A 23,086-nucleotide genomic window follows, 5' to 3' on the forward strand; every position below is an offset into this window, starting at 1 on the left:
TTATTACAGTCCATGTTTCTCAACAGCTTACATGTGCGGATCAGCGGCAGTGAGGATTCATGAAGCATCAAGGAATTTCACTTGCAGCTGAAAAAAATCTAGTTTTAATGCCCTATTCTTTACAAACATCAAATACACACCATTCTTTTCATAGAAAATATCAGGTATTTTCCTTATAGGTCTACCACTATCACCTTTTATTAACATAATTTTCAAATTTACATTATATGCAAGACTGTTTCTCCCCATCAATATCTGTGTATACCATGGATGTTTAAGTCCAAAGAGTGATATAAGGCCCTGGTACTGGGGTTTCAAGTGGTTTGGAAAGGCCATGAAGGTGCTGGGTACCAAACCTGAGTCCTTTACAGAAGCAACAAATGCTCTAAAATGCCAAGACATCTCTAGATCTCCACTATAACCTTTTCATATCTTTTCCCAATAAAACAAAATAGCTATGAAGTCAGATATGCCTTTCCTGAAGTGACTGAGTGTTCAGTGCCTAGAATAATATATGATACATAAAAACCAAGGTGTAAGTGAAGCATGAATAAACATCTCTCAATATCATCATGATTCACAATTTTATTTATTGGTGAAGGACAAAAAATTAGGACTATATTGAATGAACATACCTTTAAAATTATTCCCCATGGATGGAACAGGATTTGGTCATTGGGCAAAAGCTAATGATCAGATAACTGTTTTCATTAAAGCTGAGCTTGATGATAGCTAACTCTCACTCCCTGAAAAGAAGCTGAGACCACACTATCTCAATATCTCTTTACTTTGGAGTCTCCTAAAAGTACTACTATCTGGAGAAAATATAATATAAGGCTGACTCAATAACAAAACTAATCTAAAACTTTATCTGAATTTTCTATTTTCCTTTGTCATATTTTGTTTCCTGAAAACCAAGTTACATGGTTGCCATGGAAATGGGGGGAGTGTGAATTATAAAAATTTTCACTGTAAGAGTCCTGTATAATAAGAAAGTACTGTTTTATTAATGTTTCTGAAATGTGCTGGTAAATTATACCAGGCTAAAAGTTCTTCAGAAAAGGTTTGATTGCTACAGTTTAACCTATAATATGGTATGTAAATGTATAAAACATAATTTTGCAATGACTCAATGTGCTCACAGGGAAAATATTTCTATTGATTTACTACTTTACATCAGTGATTATATCATTAATCAAAAGCTCTCTGAACAAATACATTAGCAACTCACTTATGCATTCACAGTTTTACTTACCTAGTCTCAAAACTTTACAAAGAATTTTCTCTTTTGTCTAAACTAAGTGCACTGTTTCTTTTTAAATTCTTATATGCAGTAAATATCTATGTAAAGGAATAAGTAAAGAAAATACAACTGAATTAGACACCTACAGATATAAAGGCCTGTTAGGTGCATTTAAAATAGTTACTGTTTGTGCTTCCATGGGCTTCAGCTATGGAAGAAATAAGTGCAGATCTGTGAACCCAAGAAAGCAGCTGCTGGAAGAGACATGATATTAACCAGTGTAAAGGTATTGCATGTGTTGCTTATCCAGCATCATCTGAAGCAAATACATATCCTCAGGATATTAACAGATTCCCCAAGCTAGGAAGCAAATACCAAGGAGCACTACTCTTCAACTTTCATTTAATTATATATTTTATTTTTCTATTAATACAAATTTTCTCTTCCAAATTAAATTATTTTTTAACTGGCTCTATTTTAAATAAAAAGACATATGTACTATCTATGTTAACTCAGTCGAATAATTTAAAGCCTTGATCAGTAAGAAATTGATCAGTCTATGCTTATAAAAGTCAAATTAAATTTGTTTTGGGGGCTCAACAGTTAAGAGCACATCCTGGTCCTTTGAAAAACCTGAGTTTGCTCCCCAGTTCCCAGCTGTCTGACATTACAGCTGCAGGGTATCTAACGTCTTATTCTGGCCTCCTAAAGGTACTTAAATATCCACTAAACACATACATACACACACACACACACACACACACAAGCTCATGTACATGCATGTACACAAATAAAAACAAATCTTAAAAAACAACCTGTGGTTGAATTAGGGAAAGGCTGAAAGAAACTGAGGAGGAGGGCAACCCAGACTCAATTAATCTGGACTCCCAAGATCCCTCAAATACTGGACCACGAAATGGGCAGCATACACCAAATGATATGAGGCCCCCAACACATATACACAAGAGGACTGATGGGTCTGTGTTTAATCAGAGATGATGCACCTAACCCACAACAGACTGGAGGCCCCAGGGAGATTAGAGGTCAGGGAGGGTGGAGGTGGAGACAAGGGGATGGGGAGGAGATATAGGGTGTGAAACAGTCAGAGGGTGGGCTGGGAAGGGAATAAAATCTGGAGTGTAAAAATAAATAATTAATCAATTGAAAATAATAATTATTCTTATTATTACTGCATTTTTAAGGATAGTTACTATAACTTAATTGTAATTATTGATTTTAAAATAGTTTACTCTGTTGTTCCAAAGGTAATTTGAGCATTCTTTGATCATTTGCAAAAGTCCTATAAGTCAGTAAGCTAAGGTATAATTATCCAAAGTTTGTCAATTTGCTGAATGTTCAAGAACAATTTCCAAATTCTACTCCATAAGTAACATAGCTTCAATTTAAATACTTTGAGTTGTTTTATGAAAATCTTTTCTATATGAACTGGACATTTTCTCCAATATTAAGAATAAGAGGATTTTAATGTCATCTTTGAGACACCTACAATCATATTGTTTTAACATGATGAGCCTCATTTATCCATGCAGGTATGTAATACCAAAACAAAATCAATAAAGAATACAAAACTCATTTGCCTGTATTGGAAGGTCAAGAAAAGCAATTCTCTTTAGGTAATAGAGAGGACTGTGGGGAGATGAAAGTAATGTTCAAAAGATTGTGTGTGGTGTTTGAAGTTATCTACCATGATAGAATAATCAATAGCTAACTGAGAAGACCTTCATTTGATCATTCATGCCTCATTGCCCACAAATATTATTAAATATTCTCTTGGTTTCTCTGCAGGTTGTCTTTGAATTCTGCAGATGCAACATCTTTTATACATAAAGTAGTATAAAATACATATGATTTGTAAAAAAAAATAGGAAAGCTAGACTTGCACAGCATTAGTTAATAACTCACTGATATTGGGTGGTACATAAACTTTTCCTCTTGAGAAATCACCTTATTAACTAGCCAGTAATTTAACCATTAGTGGCATTATATACATAAGATAGCATTCAAATGATAACTAGTTTAGCATGAATATAAGGCATATATTAAAAAATACAGAAATTTTTTTACACAGTACTTTTTGTCCATTTTAGAGTGAAATAAAATCACTTTTATGCCAGGTGGTGGTGGTGCATGTTTATAATCCCAGCACTCACTAGATAGAGGCAGGAGGGTTTCTGTGAGTTCAAAGCTAGACTGGTCTCCAGAGCATGTTTCAGGACAGCCAGAGCTACACAAAGAAATCCTGTGTTGAAAAAAATAAAACTCAAAAAACAAAACAACAACAAAAAAACAAATTTCATTAGTGACATCTTATTTTAATGAGAACATGCACTAATGATAATAAAAGCTTACAGCTATGTCAATGAATGTCATGCATGTCATTTTTCAACATCAGGAATTAGGTAATACTTAAATAAGATGTCAAAATATTTTTATATGACTACAAAGAAGGTATAACTAAAAGTGTTGAGAGGGTTCATGTGTATAATTGTTCAATGTCTGAAGAAAAATGATCCAGTTTACAACAGGAAATAAAAGCTTAGGTAGAACAAGTATTTAATAGTTATACATCTTTATACATAAACACACACATATGTGTGTACACATATCTACATACATGCACACACACACACTTATGTGGAACTGTCTTTCCTTCTTTACAAAACAATGAAACAGCACACACACACACATAAATGTGCAAAGATACACTCACATTCACTTGAAAATGAATTATAAGTGTAAGAATTAGATGAAATTACAGAGATGTTAGTGGTAGTGTCCTTGAAATGACACTTTGTTTCTTCATAAAACACTAAAATTTTATAAGGGCCATTACTTATCTAAACAGCTTGGTCTATGATCATAAAAAAGTCATTTCCTTATATTCAAATTCTGGGGAAGGGGCACATGAATAAATTGCAGTACTCTATAGCAAGAAGTAAATAAGTTTTATCATGACAATAGAATGAGTGGTATAATACAAAGAAATATAGGAAGGTATTTTATAAAATTTACAATCTATCCATGATGAAAATGGTGAAGAAATTATGTGTAGAAGTAGAACACATCAATACAATAAAGGGTATTTGTAATAAACCAACAATGAACTTATACAAAAGTTAAAGATCTGAAAAATTTGTCTTTAAAATTTGGAAGAGAACAATGTCCAGTCTTACCACTTTTATTCAACATAGTTTTAGATGTCCTACACAGAGAGTAGGGCAAGAGAAAAGAATAAATGGCCTCTAAAATTGGTAAGAAATAAAAGAAAAAAGAAGAAGGAAGAGGAAGAGGAGGGAAAGAAAGGAAGGAAGGAAGGAAAAAGTAAGGAAAGAAAGAAAGAAAGAAAGAAAGAAACAAACAAACAAACAAACAAAGAAAGAAACAAAGAAACAAACAAACAAACAAACAAAGAAAGATGGTTCCTCTAAGAAAGGGAACAACATAGTCATAGGAGCAATAAGGGAGACAATGTGTGGAGCAGAGACTGAAGTAAAGGCCACCCAGAGACTGCTGTAACTGAGGATTCATCCTATAAACAGTCAACAAATCCTGACACTACTATGGTAAACAAGAAGTGTATACCAAAAGGAGCATGCCATGGTTGTCTCCGGAGGGGCCCTGCCAGAGCCTTACAAATACAGAGGCAGATGCTAACAACCAACTATTGGACTGGGCACAGGGTCCCCAATGGAAGAGCTGGAGGATGGTCCAGAGGAGCTGAAGGGGTTTACAGCTCCATGGGAAGAACAATGATTTAGGCCACCCAGATGCCCCAAGACTCCCAGGGACTGAACCATCAACCAAGGGACACACAAGGTTCCAGTCAAAAATGTGGCAGAGGAAGGCCTTGTTGGGCATCAGTGGGAGGAATGGTCCTTGGTCAGGAAAAGACTCAACAGAGGCCCGACAAAGGGAAATCAAGGCAGGGGTGGGATGGGGTAGTGTGTTGGGTGGAGAGGCATATAAGTGAAGGCAGAGGGAAGGAGGAAGGGGAGGGGTTGCGGGCCTTAGGGGAGGCAGGATATCAGGAAAGGCTTTACCATTGGCAATGTAAATGAAGACAACATTCAATAAAAAAAAATTAAAAAAAAAAGAAAGGAAAGAAAAGAAATAGTAACAATAGCAGTAGTCGTAGTACAATTGTCCCTGTTTGCAGAAAATGAAAACCACAAAGTATTTCCTGGAAAGCCATCAGAACTCATAAATCTACATAGGTTTCATTGTAAAATAATACTAAACTAACAGTCTCCACACTTACCAATATTCATTTGCATGAAATACGAGTCAAGAAATCAGTCTCAGCTATTTTAGCTAGCAAACAAAATAGGTCACCTGGGGGTAATCTTAGAAAAAGAGGTTAGAGCCATCTCTTAAATAAACTGTAAAGTATTAAGAAAAAACTGAATACATAGAAATATCCTATGCTTACCCGGGCTCATTAATTGACACATTATTATTAGGAGGTTGTTATTGTCTTACATATTCACAAAGTCAGAATAACGCCTATCATGTGCTGCTGACATTCCTCAGTTAACTAGGAAGCTTTAATGGAATCACAAACCACTCAGCAATTAAACACATTTAGAGAAGCAGGGAGACAGACAGATTCTGCTATGTGGGTTACAGAGTTTGCTAAAAATATCATTATTAAGAGTTCGGAAGCCAGTTCAGGGTTAAGGTCGGTGCCTTAGGATCATTTATTTACACTGAAGATATCTTTCACATGGCTATCTGATGAGTTGTGAAAACGATTTATTCACCCTAGATCTGATGGCAGACAATAGAAATCTATTGTAGTTAACACTAGTTTATTGCTGGTTATTTATAGGAGCATAGGTAACTAAAAAGCAGTTGGATCACCAAAAAAACTCACTCTATGTTTGACAAAATATCCTGTCGAATCTTAGAAATGTTATTCACACTAAAATATTGAAAGACCATTAGATACCATGTGATATTTGAATAAATTCATGATATTTAAAGAAAATATTTAATAAAGAATTTCCAGCCAGGCAAAGGTACATTCATTTAATATTAGCACTCCAGAAGTGGAGGCCAGCCTGGTATACAAAGTAAGTTCCAGGACAGTGTGCAATCCAGAGAAACTCTACCTGGAAAAAGCCAAAGGAAAAACAAAGAGCTGTTGTAAGATATGCATATCAGAATTCATCGATCATTTTAAAAACTGTTTTAATGTAAATATGTTATGCTTTAAAAATAAGATCTCAGGATCTATTTTATTGAAACCTACTCCAAGATGAGTTAAATCACAAATGGGAAAATGTATCTCTACATGGAAAAATATTAGATGATTATTGTCTACCTTTAAAGGTAACATTTAAAATGGTATTGCTGATGCTTTAGCAATTGTTTCTATAATCTGAACACCTTATGCATCTCCACTGAATAGGCTATTTTTTACATCTCTCTAGCGTCAGGAGCTAACTTGAAACAACCTAATACAAATCATTCCATCACGTTTGTCACACATCAGTCGTTCAAAATATTCTCTGAATTGGTTTTAGCATCTTATTGGTTCCTTCACATATTAATAAGTTGAGTAAGTTTTTCCTGTTCCTTTCATATTTGTGAGGGATTTATGAGTGAACTGTTTCTAAAAACAAGTCTTAATGCCAAGTAGTTGTACAATCAACAAGACAACAGTTTAAAATATCTGTGTTGAATTGTGTCTCCATAACTCTCCCAACATACCTCGTTAAATAAACATCACAGAATTATTAAAATAAAAATCTAAAGTCCCTATTTACCTGTATTCACTATTTGAGTATATAAAGCTAATTGACCAAATGATAATGAAACAAAACTAATCTAGAAGGGAATATTTGTGTAAGTAACAGGATCCCACCCTATTGAGAAAGCCTTGTCATATGGAACAGGTATGAGTGGGCTAGTGAAGAGATTATCCTTCGTGAGGCTATTTTTAAAATGAAACTTGCATTTTGTCTAACAAGTTCCCTTGGGAACGAAGTGCAAAACACATTAAAATGCAGAAAATTTTTAGTTGGAAAAAGTTGCATGATATCTCACAGAGTAACTTCACATTTTAGGTAATATTCACAGCGTAAAAATACTTTGTTTTTTTTTTCAAGTAAAATACAAACAATAATTCAATATTTTATTTTACCTCTCAAATAAGGTCAATATTATTAGTGCTATGTGAAAAGGCAATGAAATTAAGAAAATGTGACCCATGAATCATAATTCTCTAAAGAAAAGCTATAAATATGTTAATTTTAATTCACTATTGCCATAGAAGTGACTTGTATTATAAAATACATTCCACCTCACAAATATTTTCATGCTTCAGGAATGCATTATTCAGATCACCCACAAAGGTTCACCTTACCCTGTTAGTGATTTACAATGAGAGACTCACTGGCTAGCTACACAAAAAGAGCCATTTACTTGGTGACAGTATTTGCAAGAAATAAACAGACCTAGCCACACTATAACTGCACTCTGAATATTGTGCATATCATATTTTATACTGTCATATCAGGAACAATTTTTGAGCATTCTGAATCTAAAAAAAATATCCAATGATCTTAGAAATTTTTAATGTAAGTATATTATACAGTATATTAAACTTTTACTTATGTAGAGATGATGTAACTTAAATTATGTTACTTATAAGACATAGTCATAAATTTACATGATATATATATGTACATATATATACATATATATTGAGCCTTTATGTATATCTACACAGATAGCTGAGTGTGTAAACAAAATAAGTATACATATAGTAAGAGACTGAAAATAATCCCTCTGAATTGCAAATGATAATTGATAACTACTAATTGAATTAATAAACCAGACATGAATATATTTTGCATCTATGTAGTTTTCTTACTAATTTACAGTGAAAAGAGAATTATTTATCTATGTATGTTTGTAAAAATTACACATAGTATAGGATATATAATGCAGAGGCTTCCATTTGACACATATATTTTCAAAATTTTTTAGCCATTGTGTGTGTGTGCAAGACCATGAGAAATCCAGAGGCATGATTTCTTTTAAAGCTGGAGTTACAAGCCCTTGTAAGCATCCACTTTTTTTTCACTTGTGCTTCTCACAAATAAGCCTACTTTTTATTTCTTTTACTATTTTTCTTCGACTATAATTGAGGATATTTAAGTCACTATCTTTCAGCGTCAACAGAGTTACTTGTTAACAGCTTGTTTATGATGTGTTGCAAGTGTTTTCATCTTATTATGCCCACATGTATCAACTCTTCACCGTGAGAAGCATTCTCTCTGAAGAAGTACCAATGACCAGCTGGCAGGGCACTGCAGGGGCACCAAAAAAGTAGGCAAAGAGCTGATTGTTTTCAAGGAATCAAGAAACAAGCTACTAGCAGTAACAAAATTTGAAGACTTATTGTAATAGATAGGTGTTTTCTAATTACACTTGTCTTTGCTTTCTGCAAGAGTCCTGTAAAAAGAACATGGCAATTTTACAGCCATGATGCACTTGGAAAACTATCGCTTTCAGAGGTCTGTTAGAGGAGTTTATAGGGACACTATGTATTTAATGGATGTTGAAGGTAAGATGGGCTGGAAGAAGCACAGCTGTCTTATTCTCTTTGTTTTGACTTGCTCACTTTTGGTAAGAAGAGAGCAGCTGAGCAGAGCTTGGGAGGAGGGGGCAAATCCTGTTTCTAACTTTTTATGCCTCCTAATGGAGGCAGATCATTCTTCTGAATCAGGGGTTAATATGGAAAATAACAGGAGATGGACCATTTACGAAGCAGAGTTAAAACTGCAATCTTCCTGCCAAGCATTAGGTGATTGCTGCAGCAGTACATGAAATCATCCTATCCATTAACTAAGAAGCTGATGGAATGAAGGTACGTGGAAGCTTCCTCCAGTACACTGTGACATTAGTAAGCCCCATTTGTAAATGATAAAGTGTATATACTGCTAATGGGTTGTCATCTGTTAAGGTACCCAGCAAATGACATACAAAGGACAATAACCTGCATCTCAGTAGGAGTAAACTTTTCAATCAGAGCAAAAGAGGCAACCAGTGCATTTAAGAAAGACAAAAATGAAGTTTCTGAAAATAAAATACATCATTTTCCAAAAAGAAATGTTTGAAAACGAGGCAAATTTGTTGATGCCTGAATTAGAGTAATATGATCTGCTCAACACGTCCAATGACGTACCTTCCAATTTTTTTCCATGTCCTATAAGTCCATATTCCATCATACTCTGACATGAACTTTCCTTTCTTTATTTGTAATTCTATTCCAGACACACTTACCCCTTTTTTATTTCATTCCTTTATCAGCAGCAATTTCAGCATAATTACTTTCCCTTTCCCTTTTTTGTTGGATTTTGATTGGATATCTATCTATATCTATCTCTATCTCTATCTCTATCTCTATCTCTATCTCTATCTCTATCTCTATCTCTATCTCTATCTCTATCTCTATCTATATCTATATCTATATCTATATCTAATGTGTGTGTGTGTGTGTGTGTGTGTGTGTGTTATATTCAGATGTATTGGAGAGAGAGAGAGAGAGAAAGAGAGAGAGAGAGAGAGAGAGAGAGAGAGAGAGAGAGAAAGAGAGAGAGAGAGAGATTGGTGCTCTCTTCCCTGGGAAGACTTTTCTCCCTTTCTCTCCCTCTCCCTTAGTTGCCTGTAGTTCTTTTTTTTTTATTTTTTTAGTATTTTGTTCTGTTTTTTATCTATTTTTCTGCCATACAATACATCCCGGTATATTTCCCAATGCATGTCTTCTACCTCCACTCCTTTCAGTATCTACCCTGCTTCTTCTAGCTCCATGACCGGCTCCTCCTCCATTTCCCTTTCTAAAAGAGCAGGCTTCCCAGGAATATCAACCAAACATGCCACAAAATATACAATAAGGCTAGGCACAAAAACCCTCATAAATACTATGTGAGACAACCCATTAGGAAGAGAAAGTCCCAAGATCATGAAAAAGAGTCAGAGACAAGACCATTATAACTGTTTGGAGTCTCACACAAACACCAAGATAATAACCGTAATATAGGCAAAGGGCATAGCACAGGTTCAGAAAGGCACCATGATTGCTTCTCCAGTTTCTGTGAGCCCTTATGAGTCCTATTTAGTCGATTCTGTGGTCTGTTCTCCTGGTCCACTCTGTACCGCTGGTTGCTACACTTCCCCTACTTCTGCAGGGTTTGCTGAGCTCCAAAGGGAGTGATCTCCTAGTGTGGATCTCTAACTTGGGCTCTCTCTCCATCTAATATTTGTCTGTGGGTCTGTGCATCTGCTTTCATGAGCTAGTGGAAGCCTCTTCTCTGATGACTGGGCTAGATATGAATCTATGAGTATAGCAGACTATCACTAGGGATCATCTGATTTTTTTCCCATCTTTGTTCTTTGAGACTCTGGTTCCTGGTTATCCAGGCAGTGCTTGGCTTGGGACTCCCTTTTGTGATGTAGAAGCTTAGACCAGTCATTGGTTGGATACTCCTAAAGTTCTGTGCCTCCATTATGTAGTGTTGAGGCCTTGTGATATATTTCCCTGTCCTCCTTAGAAATTCTATTGTTGTCCTTGTTCAACAAATGTTTAGGTTGTCATATTAATGAGATTTTATGGGTGTACCTTCTGACATTATTAGGAGACACAATGTTGCATCAGAGTCCCTGATCCGCTGACTCTTACACTCTTCCCATTATGTTCCTTGAACCTTGATTGTAGGACTTGTTTTGAAGCTATATCTATTGAGACCATACTCCATAATTCTATATTTTATTTGGTCATAGTTTTTTGTAATGGTCTCTGTCTGTTGCAAAGGGAAGTTTTCTTAAAGATGAATGAGCAATACACGAATCTATGGGTATAGGAAAAAATATTTAGAATGTTGTTAAGAATTATGCTACTTTAGTGAAATTTGGTCATAGACTTGCTTCCAAGATGCATGACTTCAGGATACCTTGGCTAGATTTCCAGGAATGATTTCTTACTTGGTAAGTAGGTCTTAAGAAAAATTAGAGAACTGTGTGTTATCACCAAAGTGTTTGTACCACTACCACACCCTTAGGATCACGGTGCCATTCTGGCCATTGATGGTGTTTATAAGCATCATGATGGGCTTCATAAAAAGATATGAGAGAGCTTAATAAGAATGTACTTATGCTGTATGGAAACTCTACAGAGTTCCCCATCAAGACAGACATGGCACAGGAAACGTTTTCAGATAAGGACATTTGTAGCAAAGGCATTAGGCTAGACAATTAATAAATGAGACATCTTTTTCTCCTAATATCTCTTTTTTATATTCTAAATTCTTTGTTTAACTCCAAATGATTTCGTCTTTCCCAGTCCTTCCCCCCATAAGTTCCATAACTTCAGGTCTCTGAAGAAGGAAATTGAATAAGACCTCAGAAAATGGAAAACACTTCCATGCTCATGCATTGGCAGGATTAATATGGCCATCTTGCCAAAAGCAATCTACAGATTCAATGCAATCCCCATAAAAATCCCAACTCAGTTCTTTATAGAGTTAGAAAGAGCAATTTTCAAATTCATCTGGAATAACAAAAACCCAGGATAGCTAAAATTATTCTCAATAGTAAAAGAACTTCTGGGGGAATCAGTATCCCTAACCTCAAGCAGCACTACAGAGCAATAGTGCTAAAAACTGCATGGCATTGGTGCAGTGACAGGCAGGAGATCAATGGAATAGAATTGAAGACCCAAAAATGAACCCAAACAACTATGGTCACTTCGTCTTCGACAAAGGAGCTAAAACTATGCAATGGAAAAAAGGTAGCCTTTTCAACAAATGGTGTTGGTTCAACTGGAGGTCAGCATGCAGAAGAATGCAAATTGATCCATTCTTATCTCCTTGTACTAAGCTCAAGTCCGAGTGGATCAAGGACCTCCACATAAAACCAGACACACTGAAACTAATAGAAAAGAAACTGGGGAAGACCCTTGAGGACACGGGCACAGGGGAAGAGTTCCTGAACAGAACACCAATAGCTTATGCTCTAAGATCAAGACTTGGCAAATGGGACCTCATAAAATTACAAAGTTTCTGTAAGGCAAAGAACACTGTCAAAAAGACAAAATAGCAACCAACAAATTGGGAAAAGATCTTCATAAATGAGACTTCTTAAAACTGAAAAACATCTGTAAAGCCCAAAATGTAACCATTCAAGTTAAAAAGCAACCTGCAGAATAGTAAAGAATGTTTTTGGGACTGGTGAGACAGGAACCACCAGGGAAGTTAAGAGCAACGACTGCTCTTCTGAAGATCCAGAGTTCAAATCCCAGCAACACAACCATCAGTAACAAGATCTGATGCCCTCTTCTGGAGTATCTAAAGATAGCTACAGTGTACTTACAAATAATAAGTGTGTGTGTGTGTGTGTGTGTGTATAACAGTTTTGTTTGTGATGACTTAGTGGTTAAGGACCATTGGTTGGTCTCTAAGAGGCCCTATATTTGATTTCCATTATCTGTAACTTCAGTTCAACAGTACCCTTTCTGTCATCCCAGGCACTACATACATATATTGCACAGATAAACATGTGTAACAGGTGCTCTCTTCTATAACATTTTAACTTATTTTTTATTCTGGATGGGAAAAATCTTTATCAGCTATATATTTGAGTGATTTTTGGTATCCAAAATATGCAAATAACTCAAAAAATAAACATCAAGAAAACAACTCAATTAGAAATGTGTCATGAAATTAAACGTTTCTCAAGTAAGGAAATACAAATGGCTAAGACATAACTTTGCTTTTAATATTGAACAACCTTAACCACCAGGGAAATGCAAGTTAAAACTACTTTAAGGTTTCATCTTGCCCCAATCAAAATGACAAGGATTTTAAAAGTATAATAAAAAATGCTCTTGTGGGGGTAGGGAAAAAGGGAGATTTATTTCCTGCTGATGGAGGTGAAATGTCATGCAGCTACTATGGAAATCAGTGATTATGAATACACCTATTATATGATCCAGCTATACCATTCATAAGTATATACCCAAAAGGACACTATATCCTAATGTGGAAACCTGCTCACCCAGGTTTGTGGCTGCTCTATTCATAAAAGCCAATGACTAGAAATATTCTAGATGTCCATCAACAAAGGAATGAATAATGAAAGTATAGAGTGCAGCAGTGGCTGGTCCAGCTGAAGGGCCATCAGCAGTGTAACCAAGGCGACACAAGGTCCAGTTAGGCCCTGCGCCCACGACCACTGACCTTCGCTGACCAGCCGGGCGGCAAGCAGCTGCGGTTGTGCGGCGCCTTTCCTGCACGGAAGCCACTTCAGAACTCGGCCTCCCACCAGTCAGGAGAGGTGCATCCATCTTGGTTTCGGACTCCAGGGATCGGACAGACTGAGGTACACAAACATAATCCGAGGCCAACACCGCGGTGGTCTGAGCCCGACGGGCGTTGGCCTGCACCCAGGCCCTGGGCTGGTCGGGGGGCCATCGGGGTGCTAACCCAGCCAGGAGGTTTTTTGCCCAGGCCTGCGCGCGCGCGCGCGCTGCCATTTAGCCTGCAGGACGACAGAGAGCTCTGGCGGGCAGACCTGTAACAGGCATAGCCTGAGGCTAACAAAGCGGGGGTCTAGGCCCCAAAAGGCACAGGACTGACCCCAAGAACTGGGCGGCTTGGTGGGCCATCTGTGAGTCAACACGCCCAGGAGGTTGTTAGCACAGCAGACTCTCCCGGCGCTTTCAGGGAGCGCGGGCGCACACGCCCGCCATCCTAATCACCTGGCAGGCCCAATTAACAGTCATAGCCCTAGGGGGACTTTGCTCGGACATTGGCCTCCCAGGCTTTTGCCTGGACTCAGGGCCTGGGCGGCCAGGCTAACCTTGTGTGCGACAGCCCAGTTGGGGGATCAGCTGCCCAGCGGAGTGAGTGGAACACAGGGGAGGTCACAGCAGCATACACTGTCGGCACTCCCTGGGGGTGCACACGGGCTCCATCTGGTCCACAGACACAATCTGGGGCAAGGCCTCAGGCGGAAGCCCTCAGCTCAACTCTCTCCGCTTCGAGATCCAGATCAGCCTGGGCGGCAGCACCACATCCCCAGGTCCTGCAAGAGGCTAGCTGGGCTTCCGGGCGGCCAGCTGGGAGAAGTCAGTGTGCTCCAGTGAATCCAGCGGGCCCCAGCGAGAGCCTTCGGGTGCCTGCTTTGGGATCTGAACAGCCTGGGCAGAAGCACCCTGTCTACAAGCAGTGCAGGAGGTAAGCTGTGCACCAGAGGCCAACTGGGAAGGGGCAGCTTGCACTGGTGAGTCCAGCACTGACAAGACAAACTAACACCAGTGAGAACTAGATGGCAAAAGGCAAACGCAGGAATGTCACTAACAGAAATCAAGGCAATATGGCAACATCTGAACCCAATTCTCCTCTACCAACATATCCTGGATACCCCATCACACCAGTAAAACAAGATTTGGATTTAAAATCACTGGTCATGATGCTGGTACAGGAACACATGAAGGACATACTTAAAGAAATTCAGGAGAAAATGGATCAAAAATTACAAGCCCTTGCAAGGGAAACACAAAAATCATTGAAAGAAATCCAGGAGAATACAAAAGCCAACAAGGAGGAAATGCAAAAAACACTTAAAGAAATACAGGAGAACTTTGGTCAACAGGCTGAAGTCATGAAAGAAGAAACACAAAAATCTCTTAAAGAAATACAGGAGAACTTTGGTCAACAGGGTGAGGTCATGAAAGAGGAAACATAAAAATCTCTTAAAGAATTATAGGAAAGCACAAACAAGCAAGTGAAAGCGCTAAGCAAAACCATCCAGGATCTAAAATCAGAAGGAGAAACAACTAAGAAAACTCAAAGGGAGACAACTTTGGAGACAGAAAGCCTTGGGAAGAAATCAGAGGACAGAGATGCAAATATCAACAACAGAATACAAGAGATAGAAGAAAGAATCTCAGATGCTGAAGATTCCATAGAAACCGTGGACTCAACAGTTAAAGAAAATGCAAAATGCAAAAAGCTTGTAACCCAAAATATCCAGGAAATCCAGGACACAATGAGAAGACCAAACCTAAGGATTATAGGCATAGATGAGAATGAAGATTTATAACTTAAAGGGCCAGCAAATATCTTCAATAAAATTGTGGAAGAAAACTTCCCTAACCTAAAGAGAGAGATGCCCATGAATATACAAGAAGCCTACAGAACTCCAAACAGACTGGACCAGAACAGAAATACTTCCCGTCACATAATAATCAAAACACCAAATGTTCTAAACAAAGAAAGAATACTAAAGGCAGTAAGAGAAAAAGGCCAAGTAACATATAAAGGAAGACCTATCAGAAGCACAGCAGACTTTTCACCTGAGACTATGAAGGCTAGAAGGGCCTGGGCAGATCTCATGCAGACTCTAAGAGAACACAAATGCCAACCAAAACTACTATATCCAGCAAAACTCTCAATCACCATAGATGGAGAAACTAAGATATTTCATGACAAAACCAAGTTTACCCAATATCTATCCACAAACCCAGCCCTAAAAAGGATAATAGGAGGACAACACCAATACAAGGAGGGAAACTTCACCCTGGAAAAAGCAAGATAGTAACCTTTCATCAAACCCAAAAGAAGTTAAGCATTCAAATTTAAAAAATAACGTCAAAAATGATAGGAAGTAATAATCACTATTCCTTAATATCTCTTAACATCAACGGACTTAATGTCCCAATAAAAAGACACAGACTAACTGAATGGATATGTAAACAGGACCCTACATTTTGCTGCTTACAGGAAACACACCTCAGGGTCAAGGACAAACACTACCTTAGAGTAAAAGGCTGGAAGACAATTTTACAAGCAAATGGTCTCAGGAAAATAGCTGGAGTAGCCATTTTAATATCAGATAAAATTGACTATCAACCCAAAGTCATCAAAAGAGACCCTGAGGGACACTTCTTGCTGGTCAAAGAAAAAATACAAAAAGAAGAACTGTCAATCCTGAACATCTATGCCCCAAATGCAAGGGCACCCTCTTTCATAAAAGAAACTTTATTAAAACTAAAAGCACACATTGCACCTAACACAATAATTGTGGGTGACTTCAACACTGCACTTTCCTCAATGGACCGATCAGGAAAACAGAAACTAAACAGGGACACAATGAAACTAATTGAAGCTTTGGACCAATTAGATTTAACAGATATATAGAGAACATTCTATCCTAAAACAAAAGAATATACCTTTTTCTCAGCACCTCATGGTACCTTCTCCAAAATCGACCATATAATTGGTCACAAGACAGACCTCAACAAATATAAGAAGATAGAACTAATCCCATGCCTCCTATCTGATCACTATGGAGTAAAAGTGGTCTTCAATAGCAACAGAAACAACAGAAAGCCCACATACACGTGGAAACTGAACAATACTCTACTCAATGAATTCATGAAATTCTTAGGCAAATGGATGGAGCTAGAGAATATCATACTAAGTGAGGTAACCCAGACTCAAAAGGTGAATCATGGTATGCACTCACTAATAAGTGGATAATAACCTAGAAAACTGGAATACCCAAAACATAATCCACACATCAAATGAGGTACAAGAAGAAAGGAGGAGTGGCCCCTGGTTCTGGAAAGACTCAGTGAAACAGTATTCGGCAAAACAGAACGGGGAAGTGGGAAGGAGTGGGTGGGAGGACAGGGGAAGAGAAGGGGGCTTATGGGACTTTCGGGGAGTGGGGGGGCTAGAAAAGGGAAATCATTTGAAATGTAAATAAATTATATCGAATAAAATAATTAAAAAAAAGAAAGTATAGTACATTTATATTATGGGATATTGTTCACAATAATATTAAGAAAAATGAAATTCATAAGTGAATAGATGTAATTGAAAATAATCATTCTTTATAGATAACCAAAGAAGGATAAATGTTTTCTATCTTGATGTTAGCTTTGAATTTTCCGAAGGGTGTCTTGCAGATGAAATACCCATAGAAGACAGCAAAATAGTGGGGGGCTATAGGTGGAATTTTCCAGGGAGACGATATAGAATTCAATGCTACATAGGAGTAATGGACAGTAATGGAATAAGATGTTCTGTGGAATGAAGTATGAGAGGGCATGGTAGAAAAAGGAATATAAAAGTAACTTGTATTCTCCAGGTATGATTGTCATCTTGGGGGTTTACTGATAATAGCTCATGCTATCTAGTTCCTTCTTAACTTTGGCTGGCTGGTTCAACTCAGCTGTTCTGTCTCAAAATGTCTCTTTTAGCTGAATGATTCATTTCTGACTTCTCTCAACTTCTTACTGAATTGCTCTGCTTGGTTTCATACTGACTCTGGAAATATATTCTAATCTTCCGTCTCCTTCCCATTCCCTGCTTTGTTCTGCCTTCACCTGCATCTCTGTAAAAGTGTCCCAGCTAAGATCTTTCACATGTTTGGTAAGAGTCACCCCAAGATACTTTATACTGTTTGTGGCTATTGTGAAGGGGGTCATTTCCCTAATTTCTTACTCAGCCTGCTTATCCTTTGAGTATAGGAAGGCCACTGATTTGCTTGTGTTGATTTTATAACCTGACACTTTGCTGAAGTTGTTTGTCAGCTGTAGGAGTTCTCTAGTGGTGTTTTTTGGGTCACTTAGGTAGACTATCATGTCATCTGCAAATAATGATAGTTTGACTTCTTCCTTTCCAATTTGTATCCCTTTGACCTCCTTATGTTGCCGAATTGCCCGAGCTAGTACCTCAAGTACAATATTGAAAAGATAAGGAGAGAGGGGGCAGCCCTGTCTAGTCCCTGATTTTAGTGGGATTGCTTCAAGTTTCTCTCCATTTAGTTTGATGCTGGCTACCAGTTTGCTGTATATTGCTTTTACTATGTTTAGGTATGGGCCTTGAATTCCTGTTCTTTCCAAGACTTTAAGCATGAAAGGATGCTGAATTTTGTCAAACGCTTTTTCAGCATCCAATGAAATGATCATGTGGTTTTTTCTTTATTTATGTAGTGGATTGCATTGATGGATTTCCGTATATTGAACCAACCCTGCATTCCCGGGATAAAGCCTACTTGATCATGGTGGATGATCATTTTGATGTGTTCTTGGATTCGGTTGGCAAGAATTTTATTGAGTATTTTTGCATGGATGTTCAGAAGGGAAATTGGTCTGAAGTTCTCTTTCTTTGTTGGATCTTTGTGTGGTTTTGGTATCAACGTAATTGTGGCTTCGTAGAAGGAATTTGGTAGTGTTCCTTCTGTTTCTATTTTGTGGAATAGTTTGAAGAGTATTGGTGTTAAGTCTTTTTTGAAGGTCTGATAGAATTCTGCACTGAAACCATCTGGTCCTGTGCTTTTTTTGGTTGGAAGACTTTCTATGACTCCTTCTATTTCTTTAGGCATTATGGGACTGTTTAGATGATCTATTTGGTCCTGATTTAATTTTGGTATTTGGTATCTGTCAAGGAAATTGTCCATATCCTCCAGATTCTCCAGTTGTGTTGAGTATAGGCTTTTGTAATAGGATCTGATAATTTTTTGGATTTCCTCAGTTTCCTCTGCAAACTGGGCACCTCACTTCCAGAAGATCCTGCTATACCACTCCTGGGCATATACCCAGAAGTTTCCCCAGCATGTAATAAGGATACATGTTCCACTATGTTCATAGCAGTCCTATTTATAATTGCCAGATGCTGGAAAGAACACAGGTATCCCTCAACAGAAGAGTGGATGCAAAAAATGTGGTATATCTACACAATGGAGTACTATTCAGCCATTAGAAACAATGAATTCATGAAATTCTTAGGCAAATGGATGGAGCTAGAGAACATCATACTAAGTGAGGTAACCCAGACTCAAAAGGTGAATCATGGTATGCACTCACTAATAAGTGGATAATAACCTAGAAAACTGGAATACCCAAAAGATAATCCACATATCAAATGAGGTACAAGAAGAAAGGAGGAGTGGCCCCTTGTTCTGGAAAGACTCAGTGAAGCAGTATTCGGCAAAACCAGAACGGGGAAGTGGGAAGGGGTGGGTGGGAGAACAGGGGGAGAGAAGGGGGCTTATGGGACTTTCGGGGAGTGGGGGGCTAGAAAAGGGGAAATCATTTGAAATGTAAATAAAATTATATTGCATAAAAAAAGTAAAAAAAAAAAAAAGTGTCCCAGCAAAACTGCTATCCACACAGCACCTCTCCTTTTCTCTCTCACTGCTCCTACGTAGCCTCTCTTTCCCATGCTGCTCTCCTGTCAGTTGGGTTTATCCTATCTGTGTCTCATTCTGTCAAACAATTCTAATTCATCACTCTGCCTGCCCCTCAAGTCTGTTTCAAAATAGTTCTGCTTCTGAAGTCTGCTTCATTCTATAACTAACTTTTCCTTCATTGTTTGACAATTAAGATGTGTACTAAAGGCATGCTTGTATTCTAACAGAAGGGATTAAATGTGTCTCATTCTAACCATATCACACAGATCTAGAAGGTCTTTGGATATAATTCCTTTCCAGAGCAACCATGTTACTGGATTAAAATTTCTCTACAAGGGAATTTAGGCAGGAATAACTAACTCTAAAGAGTTTTTGAAATTTCATTTGGAAAGCTGAAGGGATTTGCAGCCCTATAGGAAGAAAAACAATATCAACAAACCAATACCACCAGAGCTCCAAGGGACAAAACCAAAACCAAGGAGTACACACAGAGGGACCCATGGTCCACATATGAGGCAAAGGATGGCCTTGTCAGACATCAATGAGAGGAGAGGCCCTTGTTTCTATGAAGGCTAGATGCCACAGTGTAGGGGAATTCCAGGGCAGGGAAAAAGGAGGAGGGGGACGGGAGGGGACTTTTTGGAGGGGAAACAAGGAAAGGGGATAACATTTGAAATGTAAATAAAGAAAATATCTAATAAAAAAAAGACAGAAACAGGAATCAAATACTGGTGTTCACTAGGAGTATTATAGCGTTTAACCATACTCACTTCCAAAGACTCCAAATATCCAAACTATTATAGATTATAATTCTTCTTGGCTGCTCTCCAGAACTCAATAGTAGATTCTTGTCCTAGTTAGAATTTTTATTGCTATAGTGAATCACCATGACAGAGCGACTTGGGGATGAAAAGGTTAATTTGATTTATGTTTCCACATTATTGATGAACATTGAAAGATATCAAAAGAGGAACTCAGAGTTGGAACCTGGAGGCCAGAACTGATGGAAAGTCCATGGAAGAATGTTTCTTTCTTGTTTGCTCATCATGGATTCCTCAGCCTTTTAGAGAACCTAGGACCACCAACCTAGAGATGGAGCTACTTAAAATGTCCAGGACCCTCCTCCATCAATCATTAATTAAGAAGATGCCCTACAGCCATATATTATGAAGGTATTTTCCCAGTTGAGATTCCTTCCTTTAAGATGACTCTAGCTTGTGTCAAGTTGATATAAAACTAGCCATCACATTCTATTTGAAGATACCACACGCATGAGTCATAGAACAGGAAAAAATTGAATTGGCATTGGCCTAGAAGCTTCAACCCTACTTGGTAGCTTTCATAGTGCTAGATGAGCTATAAACTATATCAGAGCAGGAAAGTAATAATAAATCATACTCTATCCACTTAGTTTGTAAGCCATAATAACCACCAGCCTGGCAAGAAAGCCCACTTATTAAATGATTATCATGAATGTCACTGAGTAAATAACAACCTTATTAATTTAAATGCTACTCAAGAAGATCAAACACATACCTGGCACAACTACTGAAGCCAAGACACTGTGGTAGATGAGTTCAACTTCTAGAGACTACTATTATTACTCTGATAAATGAACACAGTATGAGACTGACCCCTATTGACCATTACATTATGATAATTATCTTTATATCCTAAGTGCATCTCTCAAGTACATCATCAGAGAAACTTCATGTTATAGTAGATGGTGATAAACCCACAGACCTACAACTGGTCAAGGTACAGGGAATAAGAGTCTGTGGTATTCTCAGTTGTAAATTCAACATCTATATCATACCTTCTTCCCACAAGGTCCATGGATCTTCATGGGAGAGGAGGCAAAAAAGATAGGAAGAGCCAGGGATGATTAATGACTACAAAAAAACTGCTTTCCAGGCATAACAAGGAAGCTGTGTATATGAGTTTACTCATAACTCTTGCAAGAGTTATGGACATATGTAGGAGATACTGCACAAACTCATGCAAGACAAATTTTGGGCATGGAGAGGATTGTAAGCACAAGATTACCCTCTAACTGAGGAACTTTTGGCAAGAGATAACTGCTGAGAGGTATCCTTAAGGGTATAACACTTAGTAGCTTGAACATTCAGTGCAAGAATGCCACACATCCAAGAGTATATAACGGTACATATTGGATTCAATCACTTTAAAAAATATGAAGGACAAAGTGGTGTTAAAGGGGAAGATATAAAAGGAGTTAGGGAAAGGGTCAATATAGTCAAAATTTACATATGAAATTCTGAAATAATTATTTTTAGATATAGCAATATAAGACAAACATTGCATTTTTTAAAAGAATTCCCTAGTTATCTCATGCAAAGTCATTAGAAGTTTTAGTCTCTGAGCTCCAATGTTTTGGGCAAATGCATACATTAAATCGCTGGATTTTCATTGCATTCTGGTATGAGGGGGAATTTTGAGGAGCATATTTCCACACAGTTTAAAGTTGTCTGCATAACTGAAACTGACCAAATTACATATTTAAAAATGTTAGCACTGGAGAGATAGCTGAGTGTACAAAGTGCCTGTCCCTTATGCATGAAAACTCATGTAATTGTCTACAAAGGTGTTATGCATCTGTAAATCCAGTGGATGAGAAGATAGAGACAGAGGCTTATCAGAGTTCAATGGCCAATCAGTCTACTTGAATCTACAAGCTCCAGATTTAATGAGAGAACCTTTCTCATCAAATAGGGTAGATGAAAACTGGGTAGACTGTCCATTCATTAATATCCCTGCCAGACCTTCTAGAGGATCCAGATTCAAGTCCCAGAAAATCACATGGCAGCTCACAACTGTCTGTAACACCAGCTACAAAGGATATGATGCCCTCATATCTGGGTTCCCTGGGCACTAGATATACACAGACATACTTGCAGTAAAAAAAAAAAAAATCCCATATACAAAGATAGTAATCTTATTTTTAGTGGGAAGCAATAGAAAATAATTGACATTGTTTCCTGCTTTACATATGTACACACACATACACACACACACACATACACACACACACACACACATGCAAACCAAAAAACAAATACCACCACCATCACCAGCACCACCACCACTACCACAATCACCACCCTCACATCACACAACCAAAAACCAATAAATCAGAAGAAAACATTCTAGACAAGGCACTTGGCTGTAGCTCATAAAGAGAGTGCTTGCCCAGCATGTGCAATGGATAGATTATCACCACATCTGTAAGAAACAAACAGCAAGCAAAACATAAAGAATTCCCAGAAACTGTTGTGGATACCAACAAGCACTTGCTGATAGGAACATGATATAGCTCTTTCCTGAGAGACTCTGCCAGTGCCTGACAAATAAAGACATGGGTGCTATCAGCCAATCATTGGACTGAGTACAAGATCCTCAATGGAGCAGCTAGAGAAAGGACCCAAGGAGTTGAAGGAGCTTGCAGCCCCATAGGAGGAACAATAATATGAACTACCCAGTACCCCCAGAGCTCCCAGGGACTAAACCACCAACCAAAGAGTACACATGGAGGGACCCATGGCCCCAGCTGCATATGTAGCAGAGGATGACATTAAAGAGAGTTAGACATTAAAG

Source organism: Apodemus sylvaticus, chromosome 10 (assembly GCF_947179515.1).
Source record: "Apodemus sylvaticus chromosome 10, mApoSyl1.1, whole genome shotgun sequence".
NCBI classification, from domain to species: Eukaryota; Metazoa; Chordata; class Mammalia; order Rodentia; family Muridae; genus Apodemus; species Apodemus sylvaticus.